General features: G+C 40.3%; 1 protein-coding gene across 1 annotated transcript in view; it reads right to left on the reverse strand.

The window, feature by feature from the left end:
* Positions 1 to 17,531, reverse strand: part of nt5dc1 (5'-nucleotidase domain containing 1) — a 72,233-nt gene that overhangs the window by 43,358 nt on the left and 11,344 nt on the right. The gene's annotated exons all lie outside the window — the stretch shown is intronic.

Raw genomic sequence — 17,531 nt, forward strand, 5'->3', positions numbered from 1 at the left:
CCACAATCCAGTTCAACAGTGCAACGACCTCACAAAATGACGTGTGTTGTACACAGCCAAAAAAACAGCTGACTGCAGCTACTGACTTCCTTTACAGGGAGAGGAGATCGCCTCTGTTCTATTCACATGTAAATTATTTCAAGTGTTAATATATAAAAGGCAAATCTTATTTATTTGCAGCAAGCATAGTAAGTTCTTAACTCCTAAACACTATATCAAAACTATCTGTTTAAGTATGGTTGCATATCACTATCCTTGCGTGTGATACAGCAGTACTATCCATCCTCCACAGGGCTGATGTAACCCAACCTACCAGTTCAGTTTAGGAGTGTGTTTGTTTGCTTCATATTTTACATGCTTGAATTGTTGCATGCAAAACAGAAATGTTGCTTATCTGAGAGCAAACAGGCCAGATCAAAGCACAGGCTTTGCTGACATCATTTAGCAAGTCAGACATAACAGTGCACATCCCACCCTGATATGTGACGTCTTCCCATGGAACATATGTATACATTTGTTACAAAGCGTTGAGGGAACGACAAAGGGACTCATATAGCAAACAGATCATTTGATTCCTGAAAATAGGTTGAGCCTGGCATTTAAATCTCTCTTGTGGATTTGTGGTGTTTACATGTAGCTCTGTCCTCAGAGAGAGAAGGCAGGAGACAGGAGGGGTGAAGGTAAATGTTGCCCTTCCTCAACAAACACTGAGCACATTAGAAGCAGCAAACTGTAAACATTTAAACATCTAGCTACATCATGTGTCACCATTCATCAAACAGATGGATGGTGTGCAAAGCTGGCCTGACATTAAGTTGTACTAGCTTTCTTTTACACGTCCTCAGCCCAATGCAATGGTGGTGAATGGAATTTCATTTGTGGTGCCCACACTGCATTAGAAATTAGCACCTGCTGTCCACCACTGTGTGTGTTCATCATGGTGTTCATGTACTTTCCCATGTTCCCTGTTCAATGTGACATCTCGGCTACTAATCGTTCAGCGCTCACATGGGTCCTCCTCAGTCTTTCGTTCATTCAGCAGGCTGAGTTACTGCCAGCACCGGCTAGTGTTTACAGCTAACAGCTGGTGAGAGTTGTTCTGGGTCCGCTCCACTTCAGAGCCCTGACAGGCTTCTACCGGGAGACGAATTACCTCCGAAGTCGTCTCCTCTCCAAAACAAACAGACCCGGTCATTAAAACACAGCCACATAGCAACGTTAGCGTTAGCCCTGCGGTGTGTTTAGAGCTAACAGCTGACGTAACAGAGCGCTGCTGTTGATCCACAGCTTGTGACTGGTGAACAACCTGGCAGTGTTTGAGAGTGATGTGCACATGTCGGTTTCTCTCTGTCAGCAGAATCCAGACCTGATGTGGCCCATTCTGTGTCCAGACCTGCCAAACTGCTGCGTTTATTTAATATGTTTATTTCTCTGTTCCTCTCTCTGTGCTGGAGTTCTTTTAAGAACTTGGTGGTTTTATCCACATTAATATTAAATTGGTTGAACTTTAATAAGAGTGTGTTTATTCATCTAGTGTGTCGAGCTTATTACTTCAATATATTCCCCGCAAATCTGATGTTAATATATAGATTTTACTCATGGATAGGCGTTAGGCTGCTGTATGAATGAGCACTTCAGAGATAAAAAGGACGATTTAGGGTCACCAATCAACCTAGTTGATTGTCTTTTGATGGTGGGAGGAAGCTGGAGCACCTGGAGAGAACCCACACAGACACAGGGAGAACATGGGGTTCAAAGCCACAACCTTCTTGCTGTGAGGCAACAGTGCTAACCACCATGCCACCCTGAGATATAAAGATAGTAATTATAATTATTTACATATATATAGCTGGTCTGGTTGTATACTCAGGAAAGATTGTGAAAATGGATGGATTTAGCCGGAGTAGGGGCGATTGAATATTGACAACATATTTCTGTGGTTTTTACATGGTTTGAATGTGTTTGTGGCCACATGGGGCTTTATAGAACCATGATAGTGAGTGATCAAGAGGTGAATTTGTGCATTATAATCAATTCAATCAAGCCAGGCAGCCTTCTGTGTTTGAGAACGCCGCTGTTTTTTAATCGCCCACTAGAGGGCTGCAGCGCTGCAATAACCAGCCTAGTTCAAATGAACGAAATGACACAAAAAAAGATTAGTTCATTTTAATGAATGAGATTTGATGACACCAGTCTGTCAAAAGAGTAGTGGGTTTTTGTGACAGTGTGGTCACTAAAATTGGGAGGCACGGGAAAGTCCGCACAGAGCTTACCCAAACACCCTCTGCTAACACTTGCTTTAGCTAGCGCTAACTGCCTTCGACGGACACACTGTGACCTACACTGTACATTTACTACCAGACTGCCAACTTCTTCGCTCGATTTCACCGTTACATTCTGCCGCTCACTCTCTTACACTCGCTCACCCCCGCACTCGCTACACACAAACACATTGCACTGCCCTTAAAAAACACAACCTCGATGCCTTATGTCGCGTTCCATTTACATTTTAAGTCGGAGCTGGGAAAGACGTCACACCCGAGTTTATTGCGTTCCAGTACACAACAGAGTCGGAAAACTTCATTTAAACCAATTTTATCTATTGTTAGCAATACCAGTATTTTGCACATACAAACACAGTAGCAACATGTCCAAAGATATAGCTGGACGGTGCTGTGTGTACAACTGATTTAAAGAGACACAAATAGAGAGAGAAGTGGGTAAGTATAAACAGTATATGACTACAGCTTGCACTACTGTTGATGCTGGAAGCAGCCATCTTGGACTTTGAGGTCAGAGGTGGGTGAGGTTCTCCTGACTTTTTGAGTCGGAAATCCGACATAAAAGGGCGTTCCAGTTGAAATTTCCTACTGGGAACTCGGAAATTCTTCCTTTGTAGTACAACTGGAACGCACCATTATAACAGCACTTGTCACGTAGACGTCCTTTTAAGAATGAGAAGAGGAAGTTAGCCCAGCGTTCAGTGTTACCGTGCTTGCACAGTGTGCGTGTAAAAATCATTAGCAGTGCATTGATATTAATGATCATGTGACATTTTTGTAGCAGCGGTCATAATTCACTTCTCTGTTAATAAAACACGTCTCTTTTCTGTTGACGTCAACATTGCGTTATGAATTACCTTTAGATGATCGATTTTTGACATCTGTGAATCTAAAAAAAATACCCCACCTTTAACAGTTGAGCATTGTTACAGTACAAACCTTGTAAGTGAACTATGAGGGGGCGAAAAAACAACAATTAATTAATCGTAATCGAGGTAAAATGTTCAATTAATCATGATTTTGATATTAGCTCATACCCTACCTGCCGCCTGGGGAATTTGCTCGATCTACCAGCCACGGTGATTGGTTCTACAGGTAAATAAAAGAACCGCAACGCAGATTGAATCATGAATCTGCTTGTCTCTGTCGGGCACTTTACGAGGATGAAAGGCAGCAATGAATGACGAGAAGAGAATGTGACACAGAGGGAGGTGCCTAAATATTTCAGATACTGTTCCCCTTATTTCAAAGCCGCTGTTTAAAATGCAAACAAAGACATCATTAACTCAATTTGCCACTTTCCAGACTAATTTAGGTCAAAGGCTTGTGGCATGGATGACTTCATCGTCTAACTTAAATCTTTATGAACCTGTAAAAACATGGATACAGTTGCTATTACAACAAACGAGTGGCCCATGTACATGCTCCCTTTTGACAGGGTCATTTCACTCTAATTTCACTTTAATGTACAGATAAACATCTAGTGTGGCGAAACCAGAATCCCTGTGAAGACGCAAGTTTCAAAGTAAAGTCATTACTGATTTCAACAACAGACTGTAAGGGTATAAAACAGATGTTATGTTGGTTCTCTAGAAAAATCAGGTTGCCTATAAGACAGGAATCTAGGGAAAATGTTGCAATATTGGAGAATCAAACAACAAACCACAGCTTTATGGTTAAAGGAGCCTCCACTGCATCCAGAGAGCAGCCAGGCTATCACACACTGGAAGCTCAGAACAGTTATTCTGCGTGGACCTAAACAAATTCAGCAGTCAATTTAGCAGTGGACGCTGAGGTGAATGAGTGGTCGGAGACGTGGTGGATTTGATGAGAGCATTTTGGTATTTTTGCAGCTTAATAGCATGTTTGAAAAACTGCTGACTTTAAAGCCATCTTATTTTGGATTTGCCGGATTACCATAAAAAACAGTGCACATGTCCCTTCACCAGGGCATTACTTTTCTTTAGTTGCTCCACCTTGCTGCCTTCGAACTAACGGTTAAATCATGCATGTGTATATTGCTAATAAAAATCTTATTTTCTGCAACAAAACCAAATCCAGTGGTTTAAAAAATGTTGACTATAAAAATCAGTTCCTTTTACTGCTCCCAGCCACTCTCAGCAGCAGCTACTTAGTATTTTGCTTCAAGCAAGAATTGCATCAAATCCTCATCCACAAAGCCAATGGCCCAAAAAATTTGTTTGGATTTTCTTTCTCAAAAGTCTCAATGTGGCTTTAGTGTCCTCCCAGTAATTATAGCGTAGAGGAGGGGTGGCTGAGGTCACCTAACCAGTGCTCATTATCATCCTGCAGGCAGCCCCCTGTATGATCCATGGACTGAGTCAAACCCTCCATGGGCTTGACCAGCAATTTGCCAAACGATGCAGGAATATTTGTTTTATTGGAGGTACTTGAATGAGCTTCACATAAAGAGAATAAAATTTGAAAGAATGATGTCTTTTGTGGTCTTGTTGCACACGCAAAATCCACCTGCACGTCCTCCCAAAATAGCTTGGTGACATCGTGACTACTAGTGAGGTTAGTTTGCGAGCTACTGTGTTAACAGGCTAGCTGGCTGGTAACGTTCTGCACAAGCCTGTCAAAATATTCCACCAAGCAAGCTGGCTCGCTAACTGTCAGTAAGCAAGCTAGTTAGTTGTACTTTGATTTGGTGCATTCAACAGCGCTCACCTAATATACAATGTAGTTATGCGCTTAAGTTAGGGCCGGACAATAAGAATAAGAATAATTATGTTCAATAAATATTCAATAAATGTAAATAAATGTTGAGGAAAAATTACTGAAAAAAGCTTTTACCTTATTTTAATCATGCATATTTGTTGACAGAGATTTTATCATAATTATTTTGAATGTTCTACCACAGATTTGTGAAGTGATCCACTGTTTGGCATCAAGTGTTGACCATATAGAAGAGTTAAAACCACAATAACCATCAGGTTTCTTCAACTTTCACTCAGGAGCAAAAATCAGCCTTCAAACTCAAAATAAATAACAATTTGATACTTATTGTGATGATTATCGATATCAAAAGATATAAAACTTTTTATTGTGATAACATTTTTGGCCATATCCTCCAGCCCTAGCTTAAGTCAAACAAAAACACTTTACGCAGCCTGTTCAGGCAGCTACAGCAATTAAAATCCTGTTCTATACGGACAGACAGCTGAATAATTTGGCAGAAACATGTTCAGCATGGATAGGGTACAAACCAGAAAATAATTACTTGAAGGCTGAAAAGATGCTTCAGGTCTCAGTTATGAACCTTACCAGTAAACCCAAGCTGTTATAATCCTGGTGTAGGGAGCAGTATTGATTCATTTTGAAGTGTATTCATTCCATCAGACTTTTCCTCAGATTGTTTTACAGTATATTCTATTACTATAAAATTGGATGGTGCGACACAGCTGATATGATGGCTTCCTCTATTTTGGACTTCTTTCTGAAGCTCTCTTTTTTTCTTTCTTCACATAACTACTTCTATCAACCACCCAATGCACAAAACCTTGAATCCCGATGAAGAGTGTCTGTCTGTGCCCTTATCGCCATCTGACACTCTAAGTACATGAATAAGACACACAGTTCTTGGAGAGAGATTGGGGAGGTGGTGCAATGGAGCTATGATGGCAAGCTTTTCACCCCGCCCTTGAAATGTGGCCATTCAGAAGAGTTATAAACAACTCTTGCTTTCAGACATGGTTGGACGACACGCCGTACAACCTAGTACATTTCAAGCATACTGAGCCCTTAGTCTTCAGCGTTTTTCTTAATTCTGTGGCTTAAAAACTGACAAGCAGAAACCTTCAGACTGTGTTTACATGTCCGCAAAGACTGCGGTGCCTTAGCTTTGTATCATTATTCCACAGCATCACTGTGTTCTTTCTCAAGTACCCCTATACACAACACATGTACTTTGATGATTTTAAAGTGTTTAACTGACTGCAGCCAAAAGCTACAGAGTGAGTATGGAACTATGTGAAATACTTCACAACAATGCTGAAAAAGAGATCCATTAAGATGCTAATCTAAATCCAGATGTTGCCGTTTCTGTGGTGCATGAACATAACTATAAAGAAAAACACTATTCAGCTAATTTCGCACCATGTGTTTTTATTTTAGAAGTACATATTAACCTTACCACTTGTATGTAATGTATAACATTCATTATATCCAAATGAATGTCCGTTTGTACTATTATATTCATCAGCTGTGATGAAAATCAAACCAGAGATATTTTTACTGCTTGTGAGATAAGTGCTATTCGTGACTTGCTCCTTATTCATTTCCACTGAGGGATGCTGGGTTTCTTTGGATTGGAGGGGGAAGAAAGAGCCAAGGGCTTCTGAACTTCCTTACGCATTCTTCCCACCGTACTAAGAATGGTTCTCAGGGATCCTTCCCAGCCCAACACCTAAAATAAAATCTAAACCGACAAAAACAACAGACCTGAGGTAGGAGGGCAGCCCGGCGAGGAAAATCCACACAGACTCCAGTATATTTAGGACACAGGCCACCATGGCTGATAAGCACAGTGTGCACAATACCATAAAGGCATCTTAACGTTCACTTTCTGCAAAATGCACTTTTTCATGTCTGTTCAACCTAAATAGGTGTCCTTGGTGTGAGACCCCCAACTATGAGAAAAAAACATCCTCTCTCTTTTTCTTCTGCTCCGTCTTTCATTAAATGTGTGTGTCAGAGTTAGCTGCTTTTATGATTATTTTTACTTGTTTTTTTAGACTAAAAGGTTGATTTATCTTCACACACACTTTTCAGCAGCAAGTCACCGTGTGTTTCTGGTTTCCACTGTTGTTGTTAGCATCAGTTGAACTCCCTGCTAAATTAAGAAATCAGGTGATCCTGATCCAGCTATCAGGAAACGTTACTGTTAGCATAGCATAGCCTTGATAGATCCGAACTCCATTTAGACAACAAACATTTTAGAAGTTGTTGTCATGCTGTCTTGCTGACAGACCTATCACAGCATGAATTCATATGTTTAACAGATTGGCAACACTTGGCAGTAGTACAGCGATAAAACCCACACCGTCTAACACAACACCAAGCAGTCATTCCATCGCTGAGCTAGAGCTGGAGGTTGTTCGGTATGTCTTGCAGAAAGCGCTTTTACGGTTATGGAGCAAATGTGGTCAAAAACTCCTATACTGGAGGTGTAAACACCAATTAGTAAATCTGTACATAAAATATTAATAATTTATTCAAATTGTGATATGGGCATTTGTTCAAATTGCTTGGTATTTGTGTGTGGATTGGAATATGCATTTGAGTACCCAAAATTACTCTCAAATTGTACAGATTTGTAATATAGATTTGTCTTATTTTTCATTTGCAGATCATGTAATACCCATTTGTGACCATTTTAATCAAATTTGTCTCCATAATAGTCAATTCTCATTCTATCTGGAATGATGAATTATCCCATTACAAAATCAAGAAACATAGAAATTCTTTTTGGGCTCGTTGTGCATATTTTCAGTGATTAGCTATTAATCTGTTGTACCATTGGCCTTGAAGACAAGTTTCAAAAAGGTTTTTGATAGCACCACTGAGGAAACATGCAGCAGTGGTTGGTTTCTTTGGCCTTTTGCAATCAATGTAGGTTGCGCCTAAACACATTAAAGGGAACCTATGCTCTTTTCCAGCTCTCTATTTTTTGGGGATTCCACTAGAGTAGCTGTGCATGAATAACAGTTAACAAAAAAACGTATTTATCTTCTGCTGGGCCTTTATGCAGCCCCTCAGTTCATCCTCCCAAGCTGGTTTAGCTCCTGTGTCTTTAGGGCCCCTCTCTCACCAAAAGCCCACTTTCTGATTGGACAAATTTCCCGGAAGCCCGCAGAGGGGCTTGTGATCCACTTCTCATATCACTCTCACTTTTAGCGGTCGAGTGATATGGGTTTTTTAATGGTGATTTTAAGATTGCAGGGCAAGCATTGGCCGTATATCACGCCGATAAAAAAACAAAGAAAAGTCATGTATAATACCATTCTTTCATCCACAATACAATCTAATTTAGATTTCAGAATGTGACTGGTGTTTAAGGGAGAATGGGACACAGTTTGTCAGAAGTGACGTCATTCAACTGCATTATTCTCTACAGTATAATATATATTTAATGCTAGCCACTAATGGTTTTAGATTAAAGCTGCTGTCATTTAGGATGACATATTGGCCTCATGAGAGCAGATATTAGCCTATGCCAATAATCTCAAAAAGCCAGATATCGGTGATTAATTAGCTGATTGGTGTATCACTCCTTGTCTTTAAACACTTAGTGCTGTGAGCCTGCACTGCCTCACCCTCTGGCCCGTGTGCTCGACAGCATATGCCAGCTTTAACTTATCTTGCAAAATAGCGATATGGGGCACTGAGACTGATTAATTTACTGTATCAGACCACACATTAGACAAGAATTAGGTTGGAAAAACAGTGCCGGAGCAGAGTGTTTCTGCTTTTAATTACTTATTCACTGATTTTGATATTTTATGGAGAGGTTTCTAAATGGACAGATAGCAAAAGGTAACAGCTGCTAACTGTAACATTAGCTATCATTACCTAGTTAGCTCAGTTAGCCATTCAGCTACTCCCCTATTAGCTTAGCTGACTGCCCAGACTAGGAGCTTGAACACCAAAGGAGATGTTTACACACAGCACAGGAGCTTTGGACCGCTGGCAGGAGGAGGTTTTCGGGGCCGGGCTCCGAGCTCCCAGTCCGTCATAAGAAAAGTGCACACAATGGGCTTAACCTTCACTGTCTATGTTTTAATTGTAGTTCACCTTCATGAATTCAACAAAAGGGATGTTTCTAAAATTCAATGAAATGTTGAACTTTTGTTGCCCTTTGTAAACTATTGCTCTATTGACTACAACTGCTGTGAGCTCTAGGATGAAATTTCAGTTGTGAGACATTTAAACATAAAGTACACTGTGGCTGATGTACTCGTGTACAGTACAATATGTGTGTCTTTATTTTTATGTGCTACAGGACTATTGATCTGTTTGTCTTCACCAACTTTGTGTTTATTTGACTTTAGAGAAATGTTTGGAGACAGTGAACGTTTTGCAGTTGACAACATGTTTTGTCACCTTAGATTCAGTCGACAGAATCCAGGGGGAGTGTAAAAGGAATGTAAAAGGAATTCGTAAACAACACAACAACAACACTGTCAAATTACCCTTCAGTGATGGGTCACAGTACAGATCCCCGTTTAACCAGAGATTGACTCCCATCACATTTTCCTCTTCTGTGTCTCAAAATCAATAAAAAAAAAACAGATGACTCTTAAATATGTTTGTCCATGATATTTGCAGGAGCTGCCAGTTTCACTCTTTCCATTTTTGTCTTTGTGCACCGTAATTATTTTGAGCTCTGCGTAATTTGGTAAACACTGGTGCTACTTCCAGAAAAACATAAACATAACAGCGCGGAGCTGTTTAAGATGTTGGGTTTGGCCTCCAACACCTTTTTTTCACCACAAACACCACCTCCACTGTCAGTCAGTCTGCAGGCCTGAGTCCTCTGTGCTACCCTGAGACACTGGAGGACCAGGGGAAGAAATGTGAGGAGGGACACACCATGACAACTACAAAGGCCTGATGCAACAGACACAACAGGAGGGTTAGAGCAATGGCTGAATCCCTGCAGGAGGTAAAACTAAAAAAGACATTCTCTTGTTCAGCTTTAGTGAACAATAATGTACACTGGATAATTCCTAGTGTAGAAACCATAGAAGCAGATGATAAAGGCTTTACGGTGACCTTTTACAGAAGTTCTGGGATCTTTAACATAGCAAGCGTGTGGAATACACATTGTAACATAGACGGGTTTCCTATCCAACAGGATGCAGCGGTCAGCAACCCTTCAGTTTGCAAGCATGTCACTTCTCATTGTAAAACTGCATCATCTCGAAATTTACACAAGCAAACGTATAATGCTGTCAGGCCCCGAAACAGCTATGCATCTACCACTTGCTCTACTTTTCAAGGCTTAAATGTTCTATATTTGGTGCACATTTAATCATTTATCTGTTCCCCCTGATTGCGCGAGCCAGTGGAGGAACTGTTTACCAGCTATTTACCTGTCTGTAACAGTAGCTAAAGCATTTTAGCTCACACAGACAATGTTAACCCTAATTAGAGCTTCACAGACACCAGGAATGTGTCCCAAATCGCTCCCTTGTTCACTAATTTACTGCTCCCTACCCACTCAATAGCTCTTTTTATAGTGAACAGTAAATCGAGGCTGTTGTACACACTCTGGTAGACGCTTATCATCTTTTTGGGTCATCCCTGACAGCTGCAGAGTTGTGCAACTGTAATTTTCGTTCATTTTCACAGAATTTTTGCGGGCACTATAGAGTGGAAAGACTCAAATAAAATGGTGAACAGTAAATGTAGTACACTGTACAGTAAATAGGGATTTTGGACACAGCCCATTAGGGATGCAGCGATTACCAGATTTCACTATTAACCGCCCTTTAAAACGTCACGGTTAATTAATCGTAAAGGCTCCACTACACAGAGTGTTTTTGTTGCACGAACCGAAACTGCTGCAACTTGCACAAAACGAAAACAAAGTTACACGAGCGGTGCACCAGCCTCAAGTGCCGTGCTTCTCAGAGACCTGGAGGCTACTACTGCACACTGGCTAAACTCTGGCAGAGGGACCAAACTGTGAAGCTTTATTTCCACCAAAGAAACGGCTGAACTCGGCAGTGTGGGAGCATTTCGGGTGCCACAAGATTGACCAGGGCGTTATTTAAGAGGTGATGGATCACCTGTTCAAAAACATGCCGTTAAAAGGTTGCTGCTAAAGAAGGCAATACCTAACTTTACATCACATTTGATACAGCACCTGCGGGACCACCACCCAGCTTTGCACATAATTTTCAATTGCTTGTGCCACGCCACGGCAGTTTGCTGCAGCGTCGAGCAACACACACCGCACGGCGAGCTCGCAAGCCGCAGTCAAAGTAGTTGCACTTTGGTGCTGAGCTGCTCAGCCTGGCCAGTTTCAAAAGCTGGAAAGGGCATTTGTGGAAGAACGTAGTTCTCTCAACCCTTCAGTCACTCAACATTTAATGTTACACCCTGTTTCCTCCTCCTGTCGGTGTTGAGAAAATGTTGCCAGGTGTAAAACACTAAAACACATCAGGAGCTTATAGACTTTCAGGACTATACCAATTACCTGCATTTCACACTGCATGAGAGATATTCTCATATCATTTTCACTAGAGCTTATATGTATGGATGAGAGTTGATGACAATAAAACTTACTTATTAACACTTACTCCCCTCTTTAATAACAATTTCCCCTGGGAAGTTAATATTCCTCTTAATACTTACATATAATAGAAATATAATTGTTAATGCAATTAAATATTAAAAACCAACTTAAGTCATTACTAGTGTTGTGAAATTAATGAATGCATAATAATTGTGATAATCATGAAACCGTGATTGTTCCTCAGACTATAATCGTCGCATCCCAACATCCCATGCTGCTATCTTCACAACATTAACTTCAAAAAGTCCTTAATCAAGAACCACAACAGAAATAAATCTGAGAATTTATTGTGTATCCCTGACATTTGTAGATGTGATGTAACTTCTCCCTTTTTATAACAACAAATAAACAAGTAATATTTCAGACTCATCTGATAATCTTTTATTGTTTTTTTGTCCGTTTTGGGCCTTATCACTATCCACCCCGGGTGAGATTAAATGTGTACATAACATACATAACACAGCATAATGTATCAAAACAACAATGAGAGATCGTATAAGAGCATTAAAGATCTTTTGCAGTTGCTGGGATAGATGATTGCAACACCACCCCTGTAAAACCTGCTGATTATGAGCTGGTGTGGGCGGTATAGTAAAAAATGAAAAGTACTGGTCATTATAGCATTATAGCAGCTTTGATTAAGATAATTGGCTTTAAAGTAACCCATTACCTGCTCCCAAAATAAATCCTAAAATGAGAGCAAAATATGATTTGGTAACCAAGTAATTCAGCGTCTCTGGCTTTAATTCCTCTTTCTCATGAGGCCAACCTTTCCATAATTTCATAATGACTTGTGCAAGATTTTGTCAAGATGAGGAAAAAAAGAAGAAAATCCAGGAGGATGCACTGAAGGCTTTTGGTTTCTATTCTGAATTACAGTTGGCCTCAGGTTGGTCAAACTTCCAGCCATGATTTTTGTCTTTGGGTCCCTGTAATTGTAGCTAACACTCAGCCAGGAAGTTTAGCTTCAGTCCTTCCATTCATGAAGCTGCAAGTGCCTCTTAGTGGCATATTTGGTTTATTAAAACATTAAATCTGAGGCACCGTCACTTCCCAGCTCAAACACTCTATCTTTAGCTCCTGCTTTCCACTCTTCCTTGCTGGCATAGGCAAATAAACATGCAATTACTTTCTCCTCTCTGTCAGGCACCACGGCATCCTCAAGTCTTTGGTACCAAACGGAGACAAGACTGTCCCAAAACAGACGAATACAAAGCAAGGATCTAAAAATCTACACTCACTTTATTAGGTACACCTTGCTAGTACCGGGTTGGACCACCTTTTGCCTTCAGAACTGCCTTAATCCCTCGTGGCATTCTTTCAACAAAGCATCACACACTTGCTGCAGATTTGTCTGCTGCACATCCATGATGTGAATCTCCCGTTCCTCCACATCCCAAAGGTGCTCTGTTGGACTGAGATCTGGTGACTGTGGAGGCCGTTGGAGTATATTCAAGAAAGCAGTTTGAGATGATTTGAGCTTTGTGACATGGTGCATTATCCTGCTGGAAGTAGCATTACACCAGCAGCAGCCTGAACTGTTGATACAAGGCAGGATGGAACCATGCTTTCATGTTGTTTATGCCAAATTATGATCCTACCATCTGAATGAACCCTAGAGACGGTTGTGCGTGAAAATCCCAGCACATCAGCAGTTTCTGATATGCTCAGACCAGCCTGGCAACAACAACCATGCCACGTTCAAAGTCACTTAAATCCCTTTTCTTCTCCATTCTGATGCTGGCTTTGAACTTCAGCAAGTTGGCTTGACCACGTCTACATGCCTAAATGCATTGACTTACTGCCATGTGATTATATGTGTTAACAAGCAATTGAACAGGTGTACCTACTAAAATGGCCGGTGAGTGGATATTTTCCATTTACTATTTTCACTTCTAACTTTGTGAGTTAAGGATTCATCTCGACCAAATCAGAGTTGGTGATGGTTGGAACAGTGGAAAGATTACTGAGTTTTATTTTGTTTCTGGCTAGTCTGAATGAAGTGTGTTACAGCTTCCTAGTCTTAGCCACCACCAATTTACACACATTCATACATTGATGGCAGAGGCTGCCAACTGCTGGTCTCCCAGCTGAAACCACGGGGAGACCTGAGCTATCAAACTATCGCTATTTGAGTGGTTACAACGCAGGATGAGCCAGGGATAGCTGGTTAGCATGCTATCTTAAGTAGATATCTCTGCAGCACTATACATAGATGCCTCTGACATAATGTCACAAGTGTTACTTCTTCACATTCTGTTGATGAGCTTAGTTCATTTTGAATGTTAATGTTACCATAAAGTAACGTCTATACATGCTCTTGTCCCCTTTTTGTTTTCTAGTGTAGATGAAGATAGTGGAAGTTGCCGTGGACAGGGGAAGTGTAACTCCAGGCAGCCACGGGCAGTCTGACACACGCATTGTGCAGACAGATGTGATGTGGTGAAATGAATAAAATGAAATGCACTGTATGTAACAGATCATGTTTTACACACTGTTACATATAACACAGGTTTTTCCTTATTCCATTTCTCCTAATGACAGACTTCATGAACAAAAATAATTTACATTTATTCATTTAGCTGACGCTTTTATCCAAAGCGACTTACAATTGCTATACATGTCAGAGGTCGCACGCCTCTGGAGCAGCTAGGGGTTAAGTGTCTTTTTCAGGGACACATTGGTGGATGCGTTGCAGTGGGATTCGAACCCCAGTCATGTGTCTTATCTCTTCACCCCATAGAATTATGCCTTTCAAGTGTTTAACTGTTAGTCGACACTGAATGTAATGTACTGAGGGCCGCATCAACCCCCAGCTCCCATGTCCCCAATTTCACATATTCTCATCTGGTCACCCTATGTAGAGATAATATGTCAGTGTTGTATTTACAGCTTGTTATAATGACTCCAAATGGCCAAAAACATAAATTACCTGAAACAAAAATGTTTTATCTTTTATATTTCTGTTAAAAATGGATATAGATCTGATATATAATTATTGCATTATGCATCTATATCAGCCTCAAAAATCCAGTATCTGCTGGGCTTTAACAAAATGTTACGCATTAAGCTGAAAATATAAAAGGAAATGTGCAATCTGCTCTCCATGGATGGCCAGGGTGAAAAATACATTTAGACACACACACGTGTCACTTTAGCGTATACATTATTTCAAGATAATGTGGAAAACAGAGGCTGTGCATGTTTAGGGTCTGTCATCCCCAGAGTTAATTAAAGCCACTGTAGGAGCATTAAGTCACGTCTGGAGTGCAGCAGACCCTTCCCAGAAATCCCACCCACCCTGCCATCAGGAGGCGTCTGAAAACACTGAGGAGAACTCCATATCATGCTCTGTTTGTACTGCTTTCCATACAGTTTATCTCCCATCCTAATTACACGTTTATGTACTGTGACTGCTTTTTGCCATACCTAGCACAGCATGTGGATCTAAGTAGCCGTTTACATTAAACCTCACAGCGGCCAGATTTAGATAGGGAGGCATTGATTCTGACGCACCAAAAAAAGGAAAGATCCAAATGAAATAAAAAGCAGCCTTGCCTCACTGCGGTCACAGCCACTTTTCATGGTGAGCTGCAATGGCATATCTGCAGCTTAGAAAGTTGTTAAATGTCGACTACACCCCCACGCTACTCTGTCATTTTATTCAAAGAGTTTACCAAAGATGCCCACTGCTCACTGAGTGCTCATCTGCGGCCGCTGAGACGTTGGCAGTTTTAGATGATACAGGCAAAGGGAAGGAAAGGCTTTCCTTAAACCCAAGATGTATCACACATCTGCTTGACAGGACTGTTATATACTGTAGATGTAAGGTTGATGAGGATTACCACGCTATAAAAAATAATATTTGATTTGGCTGCCAAGACTTACATCAAGACTACCTCCGCATTGCTTTTCTATTCATTTATTTCACCTTAAACAGTTCTTTTATCAGATTCTTGCTGCTTTACTCCGTATCTTGTGCTGCTGGTACAAGTCTTCTTTTGAAACAAATTGGCCTGTATTAGAAATGTAGCCAATTCTCATCCTGTTGGTAGATTCATTTTTTTGACTCATAATAAAATGAAATAAACTTTTGCAGTGTACAGTATGAGCCAGAGATATGTTTGACTGAATTTGGATATTGCAGCCAAAATATCACATTCATTCCACATTTTTGAAGATCTATGAGCTGTCCAAAGACTCGTTGTATTTACGTAATTTTACTATGTTACTATTTAGAATGAACATTCCCAACAGGAAATGTACAGCAGTACTGCCAGGCGCCAGCAGCGATTCCAGTAACTCACTGCGCCTCGCCACTTGGGTTTTGTACAGATTAAACCAAGGCTGAATTAGGTAGGGACAGTAGCAAAATGTAAAAGGCATTGTGCGGAGAGACCACTAGTGGAACAATGGAACAATTAATTATCAACAAGAAAGGCAGGCAAGAAGAGGATTATTAGCAAAGAACCAAAGACCATAGGGCTTTAACTAACAATAAACTGCAGTACAGAACTGCTAAAGGTGTTTTTGAGAAAGTTTAGAAACAGCGTTGTCTGTCAGAAAGCACTGTAGAGATTATTATTACACTGTAAAATCTCCTGCTTAGTTCATACTGTCTCTTAGTAACCCCTAATAAAACGAAGATAAAACTGAAGTAATTGGTTGTGAAGCTAAGGAAGAACAATTAAAAGTAAGCACTCAGCTTCAATCTGTAATGTTAAAAAAAATACACAAACCAGGCCAGAAATCTCCTGGACTCAAAGACAATTACAAAGTCAGCCTGAAGAAACTATCAAGGATTAAAGGACTGATGACTCAGCAGGATCTGAAAAAACTTGTCCATGCATTTATCTTCAGTCGACTCGACTACTGTAACGGTGTCTTTACTGGTCTCCCTAAAAACATCCATCGCTGCTCGAGTCCTTACTAGGAACAAAAATCACATCACTCCAGTTCTGAGGTTTTTAAATACTGCAGTGGATTTAAAAAGCACTGAATGGTTTAGAGCCTAAATACATTTCTGATCTCCTGCTACACTGTGAACCATCCAGACCTCTCAGGTCAAAACTTAACTTGGAGAAGCAGCGTTCAGTTTTTATGGTCCATTTATCTGGAACAAACTCCCAGAAACCTGCAAGTCTGCTGAAACTCTCAGTTCTTTTAAATCAACACTGAAGACTTTCCTTTCTGCCACCGCCTTTTATTAAATAAAATCTGAGGCATTAGATTAATATCTTACACTGCACTGTACTTTTTTCTCCTACCTGTACCTGTTTCATCTTGTTTTTTTTCTAGTTAACTCTTTTTTTAGTTTTTTGTATGTTTGCTTTACATAAAGTACTTTGAATTGCGTCAACTCTCCTCAAATTTGGACTACAGAATTCTGAGCACTTAAAAATAATTAAATAATTAAATAAAATAAAATATTTTATTGCATTACTTTACTATTTGAATATATTTCTGGAGATAAGGAGATTTTTAAAACCAGAGGATGGCATGTAGGTACACATTCACAAATGCCAGTATGGCTACTCTACTGCTGCAACTCAGTCAATCTGAAATGCACACTAGAGGCACAGGTAGCAAATTAGAACAAAACCTCACTTCTGCCTCCTGGTGTCTTAAAGCTGCACTATGGCTCCCTGCTGCAAACCACAAAGCAAAAAGCTAAAATCACAGACCATATCCTGACATAAACCTGCCAGCATCGTGAGAGACTTTACAATGTGAAATTTTAATTTGAAAACAAATCAAGCTGGTGGGGAGTTTTAAAATGCATCTACATTTGTGAACACTGCCTACTGTCTTTCAAACCAAGAGGTTACAGATAAAAAAAACGAACTCTGCAATTTTGCAGGGTCCATTAAAAGCTAGGTGTAATTTTGGATTTAACAAAAACTGACCAAATAGCTGTCTGGTAT

The sequence above is a fragment of the Micropterus dolomieu genome, linkage group LG10 (genome assembly GCF_021292245.1).
Source record: "Micropterus dolomieu isolate WLL.071019.BEF.003 ecotype Adirondacks linkage group LG10, ASM2129224v1, whole genome shotgun sequence".
Lineage (NCBI taxonomy): Eukaryota > Metazoa > Chordata > Actinopteri > Centrarchiformes > Centrarchidae > Micropterus > Micropterus dolomieu.